The 11,832-nt window shown below is 36.4% G+C and overlaps 1 pseudogene; it reads left to right on the forward strand.

Annotated features, from left to right (window-relative positions):
• Positions 1 to 1,468: 1,468 nt before the first annotated feature.
• LOC113079586 (ras GTPase-activating protein 1-like) lies at positions 1,469 to 11,508 on the forward strand (annotated as a pseudogene).
• The last annotated feature ends 324 nt before the right edge of the window (positions 11,509 to 11,832 follow it).

An 11,832-nucleotide genomic window follows, 5' to 3' on the forward strand; every position in this document is an offset into this window, starting at 1 on the left:
AAAGGCTTATATTTATTACACATAGCCAATTATACTACTTCATATTGCGTTTTCATGTTTACAGTAGCCTATAGATTGATTAAAAGTTGTGCGTGTCTGTCGCCCTCTGTAGGCCAACGAGAGGAACTAACAGCATTCGACAATAATGTCCATGCATCGTCAAAGTAGACTATTTTATAATTTTAACCCGATGTAATATGCATATTTACCATAAATTGCCTCTAATATTATAACTTGTTACAAAAATAAACATATATATTTTTAAAAAATTTTATATAATTTATAGAATTATTGTTACCTCAGCTTACTAAATCTATTTCGCATAAATTGCCTCTAATACTATGTAAAATGGCTATTTGGATTATCCATGTATAATTATACTCATCATTATTGTTTAAAAACGTATAAAGTTGTAATAAAACCGAGAAAACCTTTTCTAGAAAACATTAATTTTATGTCAGTATACTGCTGTGGTATTTCGCATAAAATGCCTATAATAGATATACCAAGGCTGCTATTATGATTATCCGTGTCATCTTTAATGGTTAAAGACGTAGGCTATAAACTTAATATAAAAGCGAAAATATTGTTTCTGCAGAATAAATAACATAGAAAACATAAAAGTTTTACAAGATGGCTTCGCTGTGTCTACAAATAAATTTAATTAGATGAAAACCCCATGTCCATAATATGTAGCAAAAATAACTTAAGCTGACTATGGCATTTTGGGAGAAACTTTTGTGAAGGGTGAAGGCGCGGCCACGAGCACGCGCCTTGGAGGTCGGGAGCGCGGCGGGCGGATTCACGCGAGGTGGGAGTGTTTGAGGGGCGCAAAGGCTCAGTGCGCGAGGCTTCACAACACAACTCTCAACATGAAACTAGCCAAAGTGAGTGAAACAAAAGTAACGAAAAATTTCCTTAACATCATCTTTAACTTCTCTTCCCCACTTATTAACACTCATACCTCACTGTAAATAAGCCTAAGAGCTCAACTAACCTCAAACGCTGGACTTTTGTGGTGTCAAACCTGGCCAGAACCAAACCAAGCTAACGAGCTAACGCACATAGCCGTCATTCGAATGCAGATTTAATTTTATGCTGTTTTTGATTTGTCTTATTCGATCTGAAAATGTAGCTCCTCATAAAAGATTTGATGTTTATTCCCACTTAAATAAGATCGTGTTCTGATTACAAAGGTAAAAATGCGCTTACAACATTTGTAAACAACGGTATTTCTAAGGCATATTACAGTATATGAGTTTTTCTAACTGTTTCCTTCCTTATTTTCAGATTAGGAGAAAATTAAACAGTGAAAACCTGAAGCTACCTGTCGTGTGTTAGACCCAAACCACCACACTGAATTAAGAGAAAACTCTCCTAAAAGAGAATAAAGGTGCAGTTTTGCGTTTCAGGAGGGGAAACCCTCCTGAACTTTGTCAGCTTTCATTGTCAGCTTCCCAGGGTGACAATGATGGCAACCCAGGGTGGCGGTGAGGAGCCTGATCCCTTTTCAGTGGTGACCCGGATGGCCGGGGCAGGAGGAGACAGCACCACCCAGTTACCAGCCTGTTGTGGTCAGGGGATACCGATCTCAGACCTATGCTCAGCTTTGTCCATCCATACCACTGTTTTACCACCTAAACAGCCTCCTGGGGCCACGTATTCTGTATTTGGAAAGGATCCGAGACCTGAAACAGTCATGTTGGCCTCAAAGGAAGGTGGTATTGGTGTTGGACATGTTATATTGGGGTCTTTTCCAGGAGTTGGGATGGGGATGTCAGATCCTCCACATGAAGGTGCATCACTGAGTCCCGAGGTTTGTCTGCCAGCCACTTCGAGTCTTCCGCTTGGCATCATTGAAGAAGGCGATGCTGCGGATGTGCAGGAAATCGGGGAGGATGAGGAAGTTTTTTTAAGCCTCACTGCGCCACCTCCTAATCAGTGAGTCGGTGTAATATGACATTTTGCATCCCATGAGTGTTTAAAGTGAAAGTGACGTGACATTCAGCCAAGTATGGTGACCCATACTTAGAATTTGTGCTCTGCATTTAACCCATCCGAAGTGCACACACACAGAGCAGTGAACACACACCCAGAGCAGTGGGCAGCCATTTATGCTGTGCCGCCCGGGGAACAGTTTGGGGTTCAGTGTCTTGCTCAAGGGCACCTAAATCGTGGTATTGCCGGCCTAGACTCGAACCCACAAGCCTAGGGTTGGAGTCAAACTCTCTAACCACTAGGCCACGACTTCCCCCAAAGAGATAGTTCAAGAGATAGTTCACCCCCACAAAAAATAAATAAATAAACTGTCTCACCCTCAGGGCATCTAAGATGTGAATGAGTTCATCAGAACAGATTTGGAGAAATGTCACATTACATCACTTGTTCAGCAATGGATCCTCTGCAGTGAATGGGTACCGTCAGAATGAGAGTCCAAACAGCTGATAAAAACATCACAATAATCCACACCACTCCAGTCCATCAACTAATGTCTCGTGAAGTGAAAAGCTGAATGTTTGTAAGAAACAAATCCATCATAAAACTGTTTTAATTTTTTGACTGTAGCTTCTTTCCATAATCCATAATAATGTTTCCTTCAAAAGTTCATCTTCTGTTGTCATCTCACATCAATATCCATTGACATATTAGTTTAAAACTATTTAGGATTGTTTCCACTTGTAAAGAGTGCTTGATCTGTGCATATTTCTCTAATGATTGCGACAAGATTACTTTTTCATTATAAAAGCAATAGAAACAATGGTTTGAAGTTAAAAAAACATCTTGATGGATTTATTTCTCACAAACACACAATTTTAATTGATGAACTGGAGTGTGTGGAATACTTGTGAATTGTATTAGATGTTTTTAGCAGCTGTTTGGACTCTCATTCTGACGGCACCCATTCACTGCAGAGGATCAATTGGTGAGTGAGTGATGTAATACAATTTCTCCAAATCTGTTCAGATGAAACAAGCTCATCTACATCTTGGATGGTCTGAGGGTGAGTAAATGTTAGTTTTTGGGTGAACTTTTACTTTGAACTGTGATGAAAATAGTAAAAGATGATTTGGTGAGTACATAATAGAGTTTGTAACTCTTCAGGTGGTATCACGGGAAGCTGGACCGAATGATCGCAGAGGAGCGTTTGCTTCAGGCCAGGATGGCTGGCAGCTACCTCATCAGGGAGAGTGACCGCCGACCCGGCTCCTTTGTGTTGTCTTTCCTTAGCATGACCAACACAGTCAACCATTTCAGGTGTTTGTTCATGTTATCTTTCTCCGCAGCTTCAGAAATCTTTATTTGCTTTCATTTTAATCTAAAAGGTTTTGTGCCTAGATAATGGAGATGATGTCTGTGACCTGAGTAATGAATGTTTGCAGGATCATCGCCATGTGTGGAGACTACTACATTGGAGGCCGTCGTTTCTCCTCTCTGTCGGATCTGATTGGTTATTACAGTTACAAGTCGTGTCTGCTGAAAGGAGAGAGGCTGATATCACCAGTCGCCCCTCCAGAGGTAGACATAGAAATGAAAACATTTTGTAATATTTATAAACCTTAAATAATTTCACAATATATAAAAAACAATGTTTTGTTTTGTAAGCCTGTTGAAGACCGCAGGAGGGTGCGAGCAATTCTCCCATACACCAAAGTGCCTGAAACTGATGAGATCAGGTCATTTGATTTTATTATATCTTATTTTCAAATAAATGTGTAAAGTTTGGGGTCAGTAAGATTTTTTTTTTTTTAAACTGTTTATTTTGATATTTTCTTACCATATACAGAAAAAAAGAACAAGAGAACATAGTAAAAAAAAACAAAAAAAAAAACACCTTCAATCCATATTATACATACAATCCATATTAATCAGTAAGATTTTTAAAAAAGAAATTATTACTTTTGTTCAGTAAGGACACTTTATGTTGATCAAAAGTGACAGTATAGAGTTATAAAAGGTTTATGTTTCAAATGAATGCTGTTTTTTTTTTAACTTCCTATTCATAAAAGAATCCTGAAAAACAATGTATCGTGGTTTACACAAAAATATTAAGCAGCACATAAGTTTTTTTCTATTGATAATAAGAGCCTTCAGCATATTAGAATGACTTCTGAAGGTGACATGGAAGTAATGATGCTGAAAATTCAATTCAATTAAATTCAATTAAATACAATTTTAAAGTATATTAAGAAACTTAATTAGACTTCTTTTGCTCACAGTTTCTTCAAAGGCGATACATTTATAGTTCATAATGAACTGGAGGATGGCTGGTTGTGGGTGACAAATGTCCGAACAGATGAGCAGGGTCTTATAGTCCAAGACCTGGTGAAGGAAGTGGTGAGTAGAAACAATGTTTAGATTAAAAAATGTATGTGTGTCCTTAACTGGAGGAATATGTATATGTAAAGTATTAAGACAGGTTATCCTATATCATCACATTCACAGGGGCGTGAAGAAGACCCACACGAGGGGAAAGCGTGAGTTTGATTATTTAGTGTTAGTTTCCAGTAGTAGTACAAACTATGTACTGCATAAACTTAATAGAAATCTGTGATTATATTCATGTCACATCTCTTATGATCTGCTCAACATCTTCTGTCTGTTTCAGCTGGTTTCATGGCAAGATCAGCAAGAAAGAGGCTTACAACCTGCTGATGACAGGTCAGTCAGAGGAAAAAGTGTTTAAAAGCAATAAATCGCAAAGGGTTACACCTGCTTAACTCCTGTAATTGCTCGCCCCAGTTGGGCAGGTGGGCAGTTTTTTTAGTGCGCCCATCTGACAGCACACCTGGGGACTATTCGCTGTACTTCCGCACCACTGAGACCAGAAAGCGCTTCAAAATCAGCCCCACACCCAGAAACCAGTTTATGATGGGAGGCCGTTACTACAACAGGTAAATGCAATTTGTGAGCATTTTATGTCTTTTGGAATGTTTAAAATTTGAGTTCCATGACGTATTTCCTGTGTTGTTTTGTTTTTGTGTGTACAGTATTGATGACATCATTGAACACTACAGAAAGGAGCAGATAGTTGAGGGCCACTACCTCAAAGAAGCTCTATCCGTCCAAGTATGTGCAACAGCCACTTGTTGAAAACTGATTCATTTTATTGTGTGAAATGATCTGAAATGTGTGATTTCATCAGCACCAGGAGCAGGTGCTTACTGACACCGTCGAAGGTAAAGAAATCTACAACACCATCCGTAGAAAGACAAAGGATGCTTTCTATAAAAACATTGTGAAGAAAGGATATGTCCTGTTCAATAAAGGTATTGCTAACATTTCAGCGTAATTTCCCATTGAAGGCGTTATCAAAATAATTGGACTAAGATATTTTGTCTTGTGGCTCTTATAGGAAAAGGAAAAAGATGGAAAAATCTGTATTTCATCCTTGAAGGGAATGATTCCCAGCTGATTTACTTTGAGAGTGAGAAACGAGCAACTAAACCAAAGGGTTTAATCGACTTGAGTGTGTGTTCTGTGTACGAGGTCCATGACAGCATGTTTGGCAGGTTTGTTTCTCGCTGTGTTATGCACTGATAATAGATAATAACTTTAGGTTTGATTCAAATAAATGTAGGTATTTTGGGGTTTTTCTGCAGGCCAAACTGTTTCCAGATAGTTGTACAGCACTTTAGCGAGGAGCAGTGTTTCTTTTACTTTGCTGGAGAGACCCCAGAACAAGCTCAGGTACCGGTGCCTTCATTAGCAATACTGGCTAAACACTTTCACCACAGTCACACTGTGTTCAAGTGTTGAATGATATTTCATATAAGAGCTCTTTAGACATTTATTTTCATCAAACAATTCTAAAAATGTAATATGTAAAGATACTAAGTAGCACAACCTTTTTCAGCTTTGATGAAAATATGTAATGTTTCTTGAGCAGGAAATCAGCATATCAGAATGATTTCTGAAGGGTCATGTGACACTGAAGACTGGAGGAATGATGCTGAAAAATCAGCTTTGTCATCATAGGAATAAATTATATTTTGAAATATATTAACATAGAAAGCAGTTATTTTGAATTGTGCGAATCTTTCATAATATTACTTTCATTACGATATTTTCATTCATTATGGACGAGCATAAGAGACGACTTTGAAAAATAGAAAAATATCTAACTGAAACCCAAACGTTTGAACTGAAGTGCATATGTATTACAATTAGATATTTAGAAATAATCTTTTTGGCTGTAATATTGTCATTTTGCAGCAGTGAAGATTGAAAAAATGTTTTGGTTGCACTGCAGAACACTGAATATAATTCTGTTCAGTTTATTCATGCTCACTTCTTACACCCTTCAACTGCATAGGACTGGATGAAATGTCTGCAAACCTTTTGTAATAACCTTAGGAAACCCAGCCAGCCCTGCTCAAACAAACGCCTGCGTCAGGTAAACACTCATTTACTTCCTGTTGTCTCATGTCATATGAATTACAGCGGTGTTACTCAGATGTGTCTTTACAGGTCAGCAGTTTATTTCTCAATGTTGAGGAGGCTCACACACTTCCCAGTAAACATTTCACAAATGCCTACTGCAACATTTACCTGAACAGCATTCAAGTAGCAAAGACCCATCCGCGGGAGGGCCAGAACCCTGTGTGGACAGAGGAGTTTATTTTCGAGTAAGCCCGCCTCCTCAGATATTGATATTAATTGTATAAAATTGAAAGTTTTTATTAATGTTTCCCAAAATTCCTGCAGTGACTTGTCCAGCGAAATCAACAGGTTTGAGATCAGCCTGAGCAACAAGACGAAAAAAAGCAAAGAGAATGATATTTGTACGTTTCTTCTTATTACTTCATGTTCAGACTTTCTGAACTGTTTTTGTATGAGGAATGACATGCGCTCTTCTCCCGCAGTGTTCATGTGCTGCCCTCTGTGTCAGCTCAAAAGGGGTCAGATGATTGACGAGTGGTTTCCCCTGAGTTCCCACGTTCCTCTGAAGAACATGGCACCTAGTTCACTCCGCCTGAGAGTGCGCTACTCTGTGGAGAAGATCATGCCCGTGGAAGTGTACAATGAGTTAAAAGAGGTGGGATTTCATTGGGGGCATACATGAGCTGATATATGAAAAGGGTCAACATTTAACTAAACCCTAGTAACTGACCTAGAACTTACAACATATCGCATTTCAGTCACAATATAAAAACATTAGTCTGACCCCTGAAAAAACGCTGATTCAAGGAACTGAGGAATCAATGGAATGTTGCAACAAAAAATCTGCATATTGAGATATTATTGATTATTCAGTACAAGTTAAAGTTTTTTTTGTCAATTTTCATGTGCACAATTTAATAGCTGGTTAAAAGTCGATTACTTAGAAAAGCTTTAGCACACTTCTATCTAAAAAAAAAAAATCCAGTTATATCCTGAAGTCAAGGCACTATATAGTTTCCCACAGAATTTCCCCTTAGAAATTTGTCACATTATTATGAAAGCCTGTTTCTGCCATGGAATACAAAAGATAGGTAAAAGAAAGGTAATTCTAAGACTTTTTTCTCTCAATTAAAAAAAAAAAAACTTGCAGGATACTGTATAAACCCAGAACTGCAAGTTAACATCATTGCGAAACATAAAATTGCATTTGCGAGGAAAAAATGTCATTTGTAATTTCTTTTTAGAAAAAAGCCACAGTTACCTTTTTTATTTTTGTGTTGTGTGGTGTAAACCAAAAAATTTCACACTTGCAAGATGTAAACTCAGAATTCATAGAAATTTTGGGAATTCTGAAAATACAGAGTAATGACCAGTGAGAAATATTTTTGGCAGTTGCGAGCATTGATATTTTAGTGTATGTTTTGTTATTTTATATATTTTTATGGTATTTAATTACAATTTTTAGAATTTATTTTTATATTTTCAGCCTGCATTTGAATTTAAGTAATATTTTTTGTGTTGTCATTTTTTTAAATGTTGAATTCCTTTTATTTCATTTTTAGTTTAGTCTTAAGTTTTTTTTCATTTCCAGTTAATAATTTTAGTGCTTTATTTTTGTTAGCTGTCAAGGTAAACTTTCAAATTTTAGTATTACTTTTCATTTCAGCTGTATTTCAGTTAACAAAACCTTTTCAATAGTTTTAGTTAACAGTAATAACCTTGGTAGAGACCAAACTAGTTTACATTAGAACTAGCAACTCATTCCAGCATGTATTATTTGATCATTTCCAGCTGGTTCTGCTGAAGGAGTTGCATGTGATCAGTGCTTTGGCCCACGTGTGTGGACAGGACCGTACTCTCCTGGCCAGCGTTCTGCTCAGGATATTCAGGCACGAGAACCTGGAGGCCCAGCTGCTCCGAGAGCTCAATGACCGTGAGATCAGCGCTGAAGGTACGTCTTTTATTCCTCGTCATGCTGCATGGCTGAATTTGTTAGAATTATTCAGAGTTGTTTGTTTTTCCAGATGAAGCTACCAACTCTTTTTCGCGCCACCACTCTGGCCAGTACTCTGATGGAGCAGTACATGAAGGCCACGGCCACCCCGTTCGTTCACCATGCTCTTAAAGACACCATCCTCAAGATCATGGAGTCTCGACAGTCCTGTGAGGTATTGCTTAGAATCATTTATGTAAACTAAGATGTAATATGCATGATAATGCTTGAAGGCAACATATCCTTGGTGTTTTTTTTGTTGTTGTTTTTTTCACTGAGGTCTACTGAAAATGCTAGTTCAAATTAAAAAGTAATGTGACTTTTTTTTCCATGCACTTCTGAGAAAAAAGTTTTTATTCTGCCGTGGAATATTTTTTTTTAATAATTGCTAGTTCAATTATTAGGATTAATTATTACATTATAATAAATTGTATTTAATTAAATATTACCATCATCTCTTTATTTATTAAACAGAAATCTGTAAAACTTTAATATCTAAACGACCTATAATGACTGGCAAGCCTGTTTGCATGTCAAATTATGCAACTGATAGGCTTCAAAAATGAATTAACCATTTTTGGATCTGATGTTGTTGTAGTCTAGTCATTTAGATTGGTCATTTGTGAATGTTCACTCTCATTTTTATGCCTGGTAAACATACTTTGTTTCCACTGTAAATTAGCTCAATCCCTCTAAAATGGAGAAGAATGAGGATGTGAACGTAAATCTCGCTCATCTCCTGAACATTGTGTCGAGCTGGTGGAAAAAATATTCATGGCTGCTGAAATCCTCCCTCTGTGAGTCACGGACATGACTTAGGACTACTGCTAATAAATTCAGAACATGGTATAATGTGAGAAAATAATATTTTGTACATATTGATGATTTTTTTGCAGGACTCTCAGGTTCATTTATGGGTGTTTACAGAAAGCTGTACAGCAGAAGTGGCCCAGAAATACAACCATGAGAACTAGAGTTGTAAGGTATGGAAATTTCTGTTTTATTGGAGGAAATTTTGGGAAAATTTTGAAAATTTAGAATTAATTAAAAATTGTTATTTCATTAAATACTATTTCAACAAGTATATAATGTAGTATTATTATTATAATAATAATTAATATTTACATATAAAAATAAAAGTTTTTTTTTTCTGTCTCTTCCAGTGGATTTGTCTTCCTCAGATTGATCTGTCCTGCTATTGTCAACCCAAGAATTTTTAACATCATTGCTGGTGAGTGTAAATGAAAAAAACAATTGTGAGTCAATTTAATTTAATTATTATAATTATATATTTTTTTAAGAAACATCACCAACATTTTTGGCAAGTTATAAATGAATGACCATAAAAAAAAAAAACATACTATCTCTGCAGACCCACCTTCCCCCTATCGCATCCCGGACACTCACCTTAGTGGCCAAAGCAGTCCAGAATCTGGCCAACCTGGTGGAATTTGGGGCCAAAGTAAAACAAACACTTAAAATGGATTTTAATACATTTTATAGACTTTCCATGTTCCATAATTGTTGCTTTTATCAAATACTTAATTTTGTCCCATCTCAGGAGCCGTACATGGAAGGAGTAAATCCATTTATCAAGAGCAACAAACACAGAATGATCACATTTTTTGGATGAACTTGGGGTTTGTCAGCTTCTCTAAAACACCTCGTTTTACTGCAAATGTTGCTGAAAATAATGTGGAATAGGATTAACATGGAAACAATTTTTTCTATTGAATTGTGGAAATAATTACAAAGAAATATCAAGTAACACATTGAATTAAACAAGACATCTTTGAAGTACAAAGACTGATATTGTATTTTCTTGTTTTTGAATATATTTATTTTATTTACAACTTCAAAAAAAATATATTTTGTTACAGTGTAACTTACGGAGGGAACGAAATAGTAATGTTGTGCACGTTTTAGCCTACCTTTTTCCTGCATGCCATATGCGGGGCTCCGTAGTAACTCAATCTTGTAAGAAATAAATTTGATGTCCTCCAGGGGGCACAATTGCTCCAGGGTCCACATTTATCGACATGGAAATACTCAACCACAGTAACCACAATGATTAAGTCATATTCATGTGCCTTGTGGCGTATGTCTAGTGTGTCTTTACTGTTTGTGTACATTTGCTCTTCAGAACATCCCAGAGCTGCCTGAACCCACAGAGCACTTTAACACTGACCTGGCCCGTGACCTCGCTGCCCTTCATCAGCTCTGTGTCACACACTTAGACGAGCTGAGGATGCTCAGTAATGAGAGGGGCGCACAGCAGGTACCATTAACTCCGGACATGTTTTATAATGATAACCAGTATTTATGGTTTCATGTTGTGTGAAATTGTTCTGTTTCTCTCACAGCACATCTTGAAAAAACTCTTGGCAGTCACTGAACTTCTGCAGCAGACCCAAACTCAGTATGCAGTGACCAACAGCAGCCGATAGACTGCACACTTTAAAAGCTTTAACATGTCTGTTTGTGACATTATAAACCAATTTTAATCATAGATGTTTACATTAGACAGACAAGGCAGTGAGTGAATGTTTATCTGCACTACCTTATTTAAAGGATGTGTTTTCATAATGAGAAAAAATATGAAGAGAAATGTTCCACCGTTGTCATATAAAGAACAGTGATGTTATCCAGGAGACAGAAGTGATGTTGTCTAGGTTCATAACAACTGTTTGCGTTCTGCAGTGTCATACACTATTACAGTTTATTACGGAAAATCTGTGATGCTTGACAAGTGTAGAAGGAAAAAAAACATATAAACTAACCGAAGCTGCCAAAACAAGCCTAAAAAGACCAAATATACTTTATGAATTTACACTGATCAAGAGAAAAATATTCTTTATATCTGATTTTATATGTCTGTCCCGATATAGGAGCTACCAAGAAGTGCAAAAGAAGGTATTTTGTATCAAAACTATTTTCATACTTGGAATCACAGAATTGAAAATAATGCTTTTTGCTTTTGAATTTTTCTAAAAAGATTTCCTGACAATATGCATAAAGATGGGAGTGAAATTACACTATCGGGTATATCATGCACTCATTTAATGCATTCTTGTAAAAAATACAGTGATTATGTTTTCTAATATATATGCAAATAAATCAAAGGAATGTTTGTATATGTATAATTCTTTGCAAAAATGAATTTATCACAAAAAAAAGTTTTTATAAAAGTTAGGGTTAGGGTTAATTTTACCTCTAGATGGCACTATTGTACTTCATTCACCGCAATCAAATGATTGTCGAAAATAAGTCCTCTGTGCCTTACAATGAAACTCAAAGCTGGGCCATGTCAAATTATTTTATAAAAAGGTCACTATAGAATATAAGCACTTAATTGAAATATAAAAATACAAGCAGATGTAAAAAAAAAAAAAAAAAAATACCGCAGATCTAAAATTCTTCCGCTAGAAGATAGTTCCCGGACATTAACGTTTACACAT

This window comes from Carassius auratus, unplaced genomic scaffold (assembly GCF_003368295.1).
Source record: "Carassius auratus strain Wakin unplaced genomic scaffold, ASM336829v1 scaf_tig00028626, whole genome shotgun sequence".
Taxonomy (NCBI): Eukaryota; Metazoa; Chordata; class Actinopteri; order Cypriniformes; family Cyprinidae; genus Carassius; species Carassius auratus.